This window comes from Anas acuta, chromosome 3, assembly GCF_963932015.1.
Source record: "Anas acuta chromosome 3, bAnaAcu1.1, whole genome shotgun sequence".
NCBI classification, from domain to species: domain Eukaryota; kingdom Metazoa; phylum Chordata; class Aves; order Anseriformes; family Anatidae; genus Anas; species Anas acuta.
Window position 1 is genome coordinate 53,698,011 of NC_088981.1, and position 13,397 is coordinate 53,711,407.

Sequence of the window (13,397 nt, forward strand, 5' to 3'; positions counted from 1 at the left end):
CAAAAGAGTTTAGACAGAGAAACTCTTATTTTTTACACCACAGGAAGTGTTTTCGTACCACAAAGCCTCTATTCTTCAGCTAGTTCTTGTATACAGTCTTTTCTATTGTTTGTTAAAATAAAATGTTTATTATTTCTACTGCACTACCTCATAAGGATCCTAAATAGACTTTAGGAGCCCATTGCACCAGGCACTATACAAACAACACAGTGACTGCCTTCCCTCAGGAAAAGCTCTGCCACCATATAAAATGCTGAAGAAAATAAATTAGCAAATGGCAAAAAAGTTTTGGTAAGATAACAGAAGGGAGAGACACATTTGCATATTCACAGTAATTTTGGATGCCATGGGCTGAAAAAAAAAAAAAAAAAAAAAAAAAGAAGAAGCAAAACTTCATGTCAGAAGAAGCAAACCATCTTCCATATTAACTGTGTAGAGGATCCATAAAATGGTTTCTTGCTCTTCCTTGCTTTTTGAAGGGAAAGGAATTTAGAGCACCACTTTTGATAAATAGTCTGTTAAATACAATAGTTGCATACAGTGTGGAATACAACAGAATACTACACCCATTCCTTGCCCTAAAGCAAAACAATTCAGTAATGGGGAAAATCTTCCTCCTTGTGACAGTGTACCACTCCGGGTTCATCAGGCCACACTATGATCAAGAACAGTATTTTCCCTGTTACCACTTCAATAACATTGTGCAGCAAAACTAAACTCTCAAGGAACAAAGACTTCCCATTAACAGAAAATCTGGCAGAAAATGCTGTCCAGACTGCTGAGTTCTTTCCTAACATAACTCAGGAAATACAAAAATCCATGGCTTTCAGTATTGCCACAGCAGATGTCTAAAAATCATTATATTTACTTTAAAACATTTGAATTTCTTTTTCTGCTTATCACTTCTGATGTGCCATTTCTGTGCCACTTAATCTAGTCTGGTGACATTGTCAAGCTCTAGCCATAGCCATCCATGCTAAAAAGTTTATTTTTAGTTGACACTTTTGATTTCCACTCGATCACACCCTTTTAGGTTCTAGGACGTTTAGAAAGACTATCTTTAATGCAAATTAATGCAAAGCTTGTGGTAACATTTTAGGAATGCTAGGAATTATGATGAGCATTAAGACCATTCTCACCTATGTTATTTGTCAGACTCTGTGGGACGGGGGAATTTCACACTGCAAACATAAAAATGGACTTAGCACAGTAAGCCACTGCTCCATGATCACCCGTTTGGAGCATTGCCAAAAATTTGGCATTTTGCAGCATTTTGAAACATTGGTGTTTTAGCAAGATTGGTCATGTTCAGGCTTCCCAACACGAAGTCGCCGTCTTGGAGATTTTTCCCATCAACATAATAGTTTGCATCTTAATTTGGCTCTCTGACTGAACATTTACAAATTTGATATTCCTTTTTTAAACATGTCACAAAAGTTGACATGTTCCTTTTTTAAACAAGTCACAAAAGTTGAAGAAAAAAAGATGTGGAGTAGTTTTCTCACTACTGGCAATAACTCCCCCAAATAATTTCATTGAAAGTCCAGCATACCTATTAACTGAAAGAGAGAATGTTTATACTCTGTGTATCATGAAAAATGACTACAATACTACATGAACCTCTGAGGAACACATGAAACTTGTAATATCACACACTCTAAAGTTAACAGTGTTCATGGCCACACTGTTTTATCAGCAATGCCTCCTGTGTAATGAATTGATGAGGCAGTGCAGAATTTGTGTGTTCACTGTGAGGACAGATCACAAAACAGGCAGGGTCCCTGGGCTTTTCCTTCCTGTTGCAGTGTTTCTTTGACATGTCCTGCAGGGCAGTTTTGACACATAAGCGTATCTCATCTGAGTCACTGTACAATGTGTTGAAGTAACACTCTTTCACTCCTCCCTTTTCTGCGCTTATATTAAGCAAGCCAGTCTCTGCCTGATCCCCCAGAAATAAGCATTACCCTGTCTAAATGTGTAATACCTATGGCTGACTATTTGTGCGTTAAGTGATATTCTAACAGATTATAGAAAGGAAACCTTCAGTTCTCTACCTCCTGTCTTTCAAGTAGCAAGGTGGGAGAGGACTCTGAGCTTGAGCAGGAAAGCATTTCTGTCTTCAGAATGCTGGAAAGGGATTTATAAAATGCAGACAGAAACTTCAGGGCCTACGTTTTTTGGACCAAGCTCTCTGGCCACTGGGTGCCACTGTTGTTCCATGGTGAGTGAGCTGCACAGTCTAGCAAGGAAGAAAAAGTTTACTGACTCCGCTCCATGTCCTTATGTCGAGTCAGACTGCTGGAATATGAAGGCCGTATATTCTCCCGAGCAGAAATGAAAAGCAGAAGGTCAATGATATAATCTTACAGTAAACAAGAAAGGAAGATTTAGCAAGCAAAGTCCAAGCTACAAAACCTGGAGGTTCAGGTTTACTAAATATGCCAAACGGAGGGGTAGGTTGTTAATCACAGCAGCTCTGCTCTTTGGAAGCTTCTAAGTAGGTTAGGTCAGAATTTATGTGTTGCTAAGAAAAGGGTAAGAAGACTGATTCAAAAAATCTGTTTTAAAAAGAAAGAATTTTGTTTAATGTTAGATTTTACATATTTCTTTTCTGATAAAAAAATAAAAATAAAAATTACAGTATTGTACAACAAATACAATAAAATGTAGTGCCTCTGCTTGAACTTTGACTTGCTTGTGTCATTAGGATATTGTGGCTTCCCCTGCATTCTGACCATGCCTTTCTGAGGCAGCAAACAACCACCATTACTGTAGTGATGAGAAGTGAAGAGTACAGCAAACTGGAATGATTTTACTGTTGAGACGAAGGGGAGTGCTGTACTGAAATTAAAAATCATCCACAAGAAGTTGCTCTCCTAATCAACAGTGTGAATAATCTCAAAATATATTGTGCTTGGACTTTTTACTGCTTTAAATTGCTACAGTTCTGTTAAAGCCATGGCGACTGTGCTGATTTTCACCAGATGGGAATACATTTTAGTTTTTTTATGCCTTGTTGGTTTGGTTTGCTTTTAAAGATATTCTGTTATCTTTGAAAACATACCAGTGATTTGCTTACTTCTAGATACTTGCTGTCATACTGTAATCTGAAAATGGAGGTAGATAGGGTAAACTGATCTCTTTTTTTCTCTTCACTTCCAAAACTTGTTTGAAGTTAATTTGGATTCACAGCTCCATTCAGACTGCTAATGAATGTGTCTGTTCAGCCTTGTATATTAAATAGACACTATTCAATGTTGCATTCAAAACTTGGATTTTTTTTTTTTTTTTTATATTGTAATTACATCCAGAGGCCCCCAGCAGAACCCCAGCATGTCAGACCAGGGTCTATCACAGCAGAAGATACAAGCTCTGTCTGGAAATCCTTGCTGTGTATGTGTAAAATAATAGAGAAAATGTGTATACTGACAGATGAAGAGAATAAGTTAGTAATTGTCAGCGTGGCAAGCTGTGGCCTCAGCAAGGCAGCATTTTTCTTATTGCATCACAAAAGAAGGATCTGAAGGGCATGATAAGGGATCTTTGTGGATGTTTACAGGGAAGGCAAAGGGGAGAAAACGTCAAGGTGCTTCACTGAAACATGGGTTGCTCTCATGAACCAGATGGCCCCTCAACAATGCATAGGTTTTTGGGAAGCAGACTCAGAGACCTTTGTAAAGGGGTGAGTGTGAGGATGCACAGCATATGTTGCAATATAAAAGGAGAGGTAGTGGATGATACAAATTAAGGAGGGATCTTGCCAAAGTGAGAGGCAGATGATGAAGGATGAGTGATTTTTCCTGGTTATGACAAGTGATGCAAGGAAGCATTTAAGAAGGCCAGAAATCAATACAAAATGCAGATACTATAAACAGATACAATTGGGAATTTTCAAAGATGCTTAAATTAACTATTTTCTGCAACTATTTCTTGATTGTCTTTGATAACCATCTTGCAAGGGGCTTTCTTACACTTAGGCAGTGCTTTCTAAGTCATATGCTTAGAAAGATTAGGTGCTCCTCTGGCCTCTATAAACACATCTGGCAACTTCGTAACTAGTCTTGTAGCTTCCTCTTTTGGATCTATGATAGGTTTTCTCTGAGGAGCCATTTAGGTCCTCTGCCAACATACAACTTTGAATCCTTATGGTTAGTTTGGACAACACAACTTTGAATTTTCCATAATTTCAGTTGATTATCATGGTCACATTTCCCTACTAAACAAATGATATTTTCAGCTTTCCATCTCACCTTGGTATTTTGAATAATGGTTTAAATAAACAATTGGATTTGATGATCAAAGAATTTTTTTCCAACCTAAATGAAAAAGATTCTTTGATTCTAAATGAGACATTAAAAATGCTGAGAATTTGGTGTTGTTTTTCCAGCAGAAAGCAAAATCCAACCACATTTTTGGAAAGTAACACTAAACACTGAATTATGATATTATTGAGAATACTACATGATGTATAGATTCTTTGCAAAGTATGCCAACCTCCCCTTCAGACTGAGCGTATATTCACATTTTCACTTCTTGTCTCTCCCCTCCCCCCCCCTTTTTTTTCATCAGGTTCAGCATTTTCTGGTGCCCCTGTATGTACAATTACAGAAAGAGAGAAAAGTCCATAGATCACCCTGTGACTTGTTAAATTCCAAACAAGAAATACAGCAACATTTGTGATAATATCACAAGATTCTTTAGGATAGAAGAGAGCTCTTGAGATAATTTTGTTCAACCCCCCTGTTTTTTTAAATATATTCAAGGATGGAGACTCCAGAACCTCTCTGGGCAACCTGTGCTAGTGTTTGACCATCCTCACAGTTAAAAAAGTTTCTTCTTGTGATTAGACGGCAATATATGTGTTGTTTCAATTCATGTCCATTGCCTCTTGCTCTGTCACTGGGAACCCCTGACTCTCTTGTCTTCATTCCCTTCCTTCAGGTATTTATACATGCTGATATGCTTCCTCTGGGGCTTTTCTTCTGCAGGCTGAACAGTCCCAGCTTTCTCAGCCTGTCTTGTTGTGAAAGATGTTCGAGTCCCTTATAAATGTCTATGTGGTCCTGTGTTGGACTCACTCCAGTAGCTCCATATCTTTACTGTACTAGGTAGCCCAGCACAGCAGACTCAGCATTCCAGATGTGTTTGAACAATGCTGAGTGGAAAGGAAGAATCACCGCCCTCAACCTGCTGGCAGTGCTTCCAGTAATGCAGCATGGGGTGTTGTTGCTTTTGTATGACCTTGTCTGACTAGAAATCAAGATCTGGTGTTGGGAAGCCCTGATCCCTTCGTCATGTGCTGTCTTCACTGGGATGTTTACCTAAGAAACTAGCAATCCTGGGTGAGTTGGCATCCCCTTTGCCATTCATCTGTAGAGTGACCTTAAAGACTGGTGAGCTCTCTTGGAATTTTGCCTGCCCCAGAAACAAATGGTTTTCATGTCAACCTGCAGAGACTGTTTTTCCGGGGTACATCTCCAGTGATCCACCATTTTGGACAAAATTGTTTTGAAGAAATACGAGGAAAAGATGTTTTCTTCTAGGCAGTTATGCCAGTGTATGGAACTTCATTCCTGATCCATAACAGAAATCAGCCTCCTAGGTTCTAGTTTCCAGACTAAACCTGTTTGCAGCAAGGTCAGGCATTTGCCACCATCACCTTTACCTAAGTGTCACTGTTTCTGTGGCCACATGATAGGGTCCACAGCTGCGCCTCATACATTTTTGTTGGGCTTGTTTGGGTTTGGGTATTCTGAGTTGTCTGCTACCTGTGTCCCTCTCATTGTAATTCTAGAAGCCTTCCAACAACATTAGGGATATAACTAAATGTACACAACATGAGGTTTGTGACTTCTTCACAGTGAAGTAAATTAAGGGTCTCTCCTTTCTGCAAAGGTGCTTACTTCTGGTATACTCTTCTGGTATCTGCCAGGATTCCCAGTGTCAGTGTGGACATTAAAAACCAGACACAGCTCAGAGTGGAGCCCAGCTTAGGAGTTCAGGAGGAGTTGACAAACTTGAGTTAAGGTTCTTAGTTTTTTGGCTCTCCTGGTTGTCTAAAGACCAAGTCAAAATTCCTAGAAGTTTTTTGTATATTATGTCATTTCCTCAAAGCTAGAAACATTTCTGGAAGCAAAAATTTTTTTGTATGGTGCCAGGCAGAAGTTATTACAAAATCACTGATTCAACAAGGAAACATACTTGTGGGTGAGCTGCACAAATTCTTGGGCTGCACTGATGTCCTGAACGCAAGTCTGGAAAACATGTTTTTAGCCTAAATTATCAGTATCATCAATAAGCATCTTCACTGGCATTGCTACAGGAATAGATGGCAGTGCTATGCCCTGTGCCATTCACTGTGTCAATCACAGAGAGAGAGACCATACATGGCTGCTACATTCATGGGCCTTGCAAATCACTTAAACATCTGTTGAGGAGCTGCTGCCGTATTAGCATTCACTTGTGATTCATGCTACCTTGTGTGATGTATCTGAGCCCAGTCCAGTAGTTAACATAATTGTTGCTGAGCCTCTGTTTGCCTTACTGCCTCCTGCAGCTCCTGCTACCCTACCACCCATCCTGCCACAACTTTTGGAATCATTTTGCTCACTGACCATACCCTCATTGCCCATGTTTGCCCCACTACAGAACTGATCTTATCTTCAGGCTATGACAAGTGACCGCCAGAGCCATGTTGGTTTGAGTCTTACAAGCTGGCTTAGTTTGCATGACTTGTAATAAATTCTAAGGCAATCCATACACCAGACAGAAGAAAACAGTAATGCTCCTTCAGGCAGCACAAGCAAGCCTTGCAGCTATTCCTGGTTGAAAGCAGGACCATGCTTCACTTAACAGTCAGAACGGCAAATTCTGTGTCCGCTTACATTTCCTTTGCCCCTCCTTCGCTTAAGGCCTCTGGCTTTTTCTCATTTTGAATGTGCTGCTGCCCAACACAGCAAAAGGCTTGTCATACCTGTGACATGGGTCAGTATTGAAAATACTAATCTATATATGTCACATATTTATGTCACATAGATGCCTGCATTGTATTGAAAGTCAATGTGATTTAGTCTTCTAACTCAATTCCTTTTGAAATGTTACCTTTGATAATCCCCTGTATTTGATGAAAAATCCAGTTGTAAATATAATTTTGATTCAGTTGATAACCTAGATGAGTAAATGTTATGATTTTAAGCAGCTGTAGCATCATTTAAAGACGTTAGCAGATGTGGTTTTATAGCCATATACATCTGATCATCGTCTCCCAGCCTAAACACACATAGAAATCTCATTCTTGTCTATTACAGAAAGCAAAGTATACAAACAATAGCAAATAGGAATTCATATAAACTGGAAGAACACAAAAGCGCAGCCATGGAGAATGTCCCAAGTTAAAGCCATTTTGTAACATGTAAAATTAACTTTCAAATATTCCAAAATTATGCTCTTTAAGAGCGATCTCAGCTATTTTCCATTCTCAAAGTAAAGGGATCAGCTCAATCTACCCTTGGTTTTTATTTCCACATTATTCCAGATATCTGCATGAACAAATTACTCTAATTTTAAAAAATTGTGTAGTTCATGCTGTCAGCTTTCTGTGTTGTGCTTTAATATTAGGATATTCAACTTTGCTGAAGTGGCTATGTAAAACTGAGAGGACAAAGGTGCTTTTTTTAGAGCTTCCAAATGTATTTGGGCAAGGAGTAACTCTGTGCAGATAATTAAAAGATGCTTTTTGCAGAAAGTATTTTGCAAGTCAGTCTGTATCTAAATACTTTAGGTCAGCTTTGTTTTTTAGGAGATTTTAATTGTTCATCTCTTCCCTTCCCAAAGAACAATTTAATCATGTGCTCAATCCTTTTAAAGCGACTGGGTGGAATTTTAAGTGGCAGAATACTAAAAAAGTAATTCAGCTGTGGAGCTGCTATCATTATGATGGTTTGGGTTCAACCCTACATGAGAGCATTAATTAGCTTCAGTTCATGAAGCAAGCTCTCAGTGACTGAATTTCTAGATTGATATTGTCTTTTAGAGTAGTTTTCATTCTTCTGTTTAAAAGTGTGTTCCCGTGCCTCGTGGACTTGAACTTACCTGGTAAGGTATGAATTACTTTTTTTTTCCCCCTATGGATGGGAAATTTTGAAAATTCATAGATACTTTTTCCTAGATGAGCTTTGGATTTTATTTATTTATTTATTTATTCAGTAGTTAATGTCAGGAAAAAAAAAAAAAAAGGGTAAGAGCAACGTAATAAAATACCTTCTGTTCTATTTCTCCTATCACAACTGCAAATGTTCATAAATATTTTCTGATTACTTCTGCAGGACATGAAGTGTACTAAATCCTTCCTCCCCTAGCATTAATTTAATAGAAAATATTAGTGAATGGAATGAGAAGGAATGAATTTACTCTTGTAAATGGCATTATTGCAGACACAGCTTTAATGTATCTTTAAGCAGGGCAATAACTAAATACCATTAGCTTGGATTACTATGGAGCCAATAACGCAGAGGTGATAAAGAGTCAGGATGAAGACATCATATCTGTTTCTGTTAGAATTTATTTTAAGCTGTTAATGGGAGATATAAGAAATAAACGGGTCCACCTTTGCAATCTCAGAAAATTCTCTAAGTATGAGCAAGGTGGCAGAAATCAGAGAGCAAACAAATGCAGTGTAGGCTCAAATAGTCATAAAGGGGATAAGTGCATCCCAGGAAACTGAAGCAGACTGTTATTTATTTACCTAGCTTTATTCTTTGCTATTGTTTGTTCTTCACATGAAATATTTAAAGAGGAGCTTTAAAATTTTCTGATCTATTGTACTTGAAAATGAAACCTTGGTCTTCCTGATAGCCCATTACTGTGCCATGCTGCGCTGTATGGTGTTTAGTTGGATCCCCTTACTATGTGAGGCAACAGGCATTTTCTTGTGTTCTTTGCTTGAAGTACAATCAGGCTTGAGTCCAGTATCAAAATCTATACAAAGATATTTGAACACTATTTCTTAGTAGAAAACCCTAAATCTTGTTTCTTTTTTGATACTTTTTTGATTTATTTATTTTTTTTAAATCTCCCATTTAATCACAGAAATCACTCACTCTATGTCAGAGGACCTACTTCTCATGTAAATACTTTATATCATACATTCAATTCTTAGAGCAAGCAAGCATGTATCATCCAATTCATGGGAATCAAAGTATTTGGCTTTCAAGTCGTACTGTCTAATAGCAATGTTAATGATTGCTTTTAGTTAAGAAAATCATTCATTTCTGTTTCATGGTCATTCAGAAAGCTCACTCTCAGATATTTTTAAGGGCCATGTCAAATACACAAAATGGAGTTTATAGGAGAAGAAGGTTGCTGTAGCAGTTCAAGTCTTGGTCCTGGAAGGTTGTGGTTTTTTTCCTTGTTCTGCCATTTTTTTGAGAGTTGAGGGAAATGTCTTAGCATTTCCATGTCTCAGTTCCCCATCTAAGACTGGAAGTTCTAAATTTTCCACCTGACAAGGATATTGTGAGAAAACATACATTCAGAGCATTTTGAACACTAAAAGGACCACTGCACCTTTTTCCTTTGATGCTTATGCAGCAGCAGTCAATTATTGGCACCTTGTTACTCAGTTGCAGCAATACATCCACTTAACTGAGCCTAACTAGTATCTGTTCAGTATGGATATGTACTGGATCTTCTGGATCTTCTAGAGTTGCACCCAGGCTTGATGGGATGACAAGAGATAGAAGTTTTACCAGGTTCTATGACAAGTGTCTTTCTAGTAGCTATACTGCTTGTCTATTAAAAGTGACCACATTATTTTCTATATGAAATTGCTAATTTTGCTAGATTAAAGAGCCTGCTGGTGCCTAGCTTTTCTCTGCATGAAGGTGCTTGCACACTGTTATAGATTCATCTCTTAATCTAAGTTTTCATATGCTAAACTGATTGAGCCCTTTAATTGCAATGTATTTTCTGAAGTCCTCGAGTATGTCTGTGGCTTTTTCCTGTACCCCCATTTCTTAACATTCTAAGATGTACAACAGAACAATTTGCAATATACCAATACTAGTCTCATTCCTCCTATGTACAAAGAAACAATTATCTCTTTTGCTGCAATATTTTACTGAGTGTGATGGGACATTTGTCTGGTAAAGCTTCAGTTTCTTCTTTAGCGTCACTAATTTCCATAATTCAGCACTATGCTGTGAGCTTGGAATGCCTTCTATGCTCTGAGGTGTGCAGCTTCTCAGGCAGGAGTGTTCAGACACTTTGTTTCATTGACTGCTCAGTGGCATTGCTCACTTGTCAAGCTTTTGAGTTATTCAGACCATTTTGGTTATACAGAGTTCAGATTAATATTATATACCTTAAATCTTGGTTGAGATTGTTTGGCAAATTAAGCAATATATGCTGAGGAAGAGAGAGGCTGGAAATTGAACCAATAGGCAGGCAGACAGACAGACAGCATGGCTGCTTGAATCCTTTTTCTTTAGGGTTACAACCAGTTATTACAGGAAAATGCAAATCTAAAAATTAAGGTTGGTCCTACTGGATCCCCAGAAAAGAGGACAACCAATTTCATGCCTGTCCTTAATGATATGATTTATTTGGAGAAAAAACACCCAGGAGATTCACAGTTTCTGCAGTAACCCGGTGAGTAGAGTCTTTTATTTTGAAAGCACTGCCACATGGAGGCCTTTGGGGTCTCACTTGAAGAAAACTCAAGATATGGATGAAGCCTTGAGCATGTGCTAACCTTGAAACACAGAACCCATCTTGTATGCCTTTAATTAGGCGTAAGCACAAATGCTTTGCTGAACTGGAGCCTAGTGTAGTAACAGTAACGTCTGGATATAATTGCATGCTTCCCCAAAGAGATGTCTTCCCACTTATGGACTTCATTATTGATGGCTATCTATACCTATAGTAATAAGACAATCAGCATGTAGTAAAGCATTGGCTGTGTAACTATAAACAAAGCAGACCATTTGAAGTAATTTTTTTTTTTTTAAGTTCAGCATTCGATATTGGTAATATATAATTTTGCATTGGCATTGACTATTTGAGCCAAATTATACTGTCCTCTTTCTGGCAAAACTCCAGTTAATTTCATTGACTGGACTGCAAAAGTCTGGTTCTGCAGAATGCCAAGCAGCTACAATTTCTTTTGGTTTTACTAAAACCTCTTACAACTCAGCACCTCCCAGCACTGGGCTATTTTTAAAGTGTTTCAGGCTCCTTTGTGAATGCACAATGTTATAAAAGGATGAGGTATTTGCTGCAATATGCATAGGGTGGCCAGTGTTTGTGATTATGCCTGATGTCTTGTACTATAGATACATCTTTGTAATGACAACCACAGCTTCCATTAAATAATAAAGCAAGCGATGCATATTCCTGTCTCAGAAATTGTACTTGGACATGTTTGAGTTACCCAAAGACCAGTTCAGTCAAATCGTCCTGTTCTCCACATGTTTATATTTAAAGTAACTTCTATGTTGACCAGTATCAGAGCATACGTTGTTTCATCCTCAGACCTTTGATATTACATTCAAAATTGTCCGACTGTGCCTCTTAACTATCTTCCTCTTGCCTGCATGGTAAGGAATCTAAAAAAGAGTGATCTTAAATGGGTAGCTCTGCATTGATATGTGTCCTGCATAGCCCTCTGTATAGCCCCCTCAGCAGCATACAAACTCAGAAAACAGCATCATTATTTTATTAACACATAAATGGTAGGCATTCCTCAATCTAAACATTGAATCTAAATGTAATGTAATTGTATAGTAACATGTAATTAATGAGTGTTCAGTGTTGCGGGATGATCAGGTTCCTGTGACCTTTAGAATTCAAGTTTTTCTTTCATTTTTTAAACTTTGATCAATTCCTGGAAACCCAAGAATAAATACATGTACATTGTACTTGTTACATTACAAGGGAATAGTGAACATTAGTCCCTGTGAGATCTGAAGTACACAGGTTTCTGCAAATTTCTTATGTGCATACTTTCCACAACTAATGTGTGTTAATTTAGGTTTATGCATGCTTCTTTATTTTTGTTCACAAAGTTCCACTTAGTTCAGTTTTTGACAGTAATGATTTCTGTGTGGGTTTTTGCAGCCTTGGACAGCAGCAGAAGGAAAGATTTTATGTAGAGAAGCTGGGGCACAAGTCATTGAGATTTAAAATTCAGTGCAACATTGCTGGGGAATGGTCAGACGTAGACTGGAGACCAGGAATGCTGTTTCAGAGGACAGACTTGTATCTTCCCTCAGTCCTGCTTATTTTTGTATTTCCAGAGAATAAAATGTTCAGATTTAGTTATTCATCATTTGAAAGGGAGAAAAAAAAAAAAAAAAAAAAAAAAAAAAAAAAAAAAAACAGGAAAAAAAAGAGGAAAACTCTCTGAACAGGCACATTTTTTCCTTACAAGAAGCTACAAGACCACTGAAAACCAGGTCTTTTATTAAAGTGCATAAATGCAATCTTATCTGTGTACCTTAAGGCAAACATGATTGTAAATTGTCTTTCATATTCAGAATTACTGCACCAGAGAAACAATCTCTACCCAAGAATCAAGACAGTCCAGTAGTTTAATAGCTGAATAATACAGATCAGCCTTCCGGACCCAACCTTCAGCCTGACATCAGTCTTCTATGCATGAGCTTCAAAGGGAACCATATTTAGTCCTCTAGGACAGTAAAAAGATTGTTTGAAGTTAGTAGAGCACATGTGTAAGTATTGGCAGGCTCAGGGCTTTTATCCTCAATGAATATAAATGTCTTACCATGTTAGAAGTCATTATTGTTTAGAAATAATAGTTGCAAATATTTGAAGCAGCTGGCCTTTGAAATATGCTTGTTTGAGTGGTTCATTATACTATACAACTTTTGTTTGTTTCTATGTATTCTGAAAGGATAGTAATGCTTAAGCCTTTTAGTCCTTCCTTGCTTTTGATAGGAGAAAAGGTATGTTTCCATGTCAATTAACACATTTGTTCACATACATTAAAACCATTGTGCAAATGAGTTTTTTTTTTTTTTTTCTTTTTCCACTGTAAGACAAGATTTGTTGAAGGTCAAGAAGACTCATGTTAAATGGACTATCTGGCTAGAGTTTCAAAGCACAGGTCATCAGTTCGCTCTTGTTTGAACACGTTCAGCAACATGTAAGAAGGCATTCCTGGGATATGTTTCTGTTCCTGTCTGCAGCTTTAATGTAATGGACACCTGATTTTATTTCACAGATGTAGAAGTGCAGAATTTCTCAGACAATTAAATGATCAGACAGAAGGAGATGGAATTGCTGCTATAGAACAGATACCCTGACTGATGGAAGAAAGCCTCAGCTCAGACAGTTTTCAGCACTCTGAAGGTTTAGGCAGGTCCCTGGTAGATTGCCCT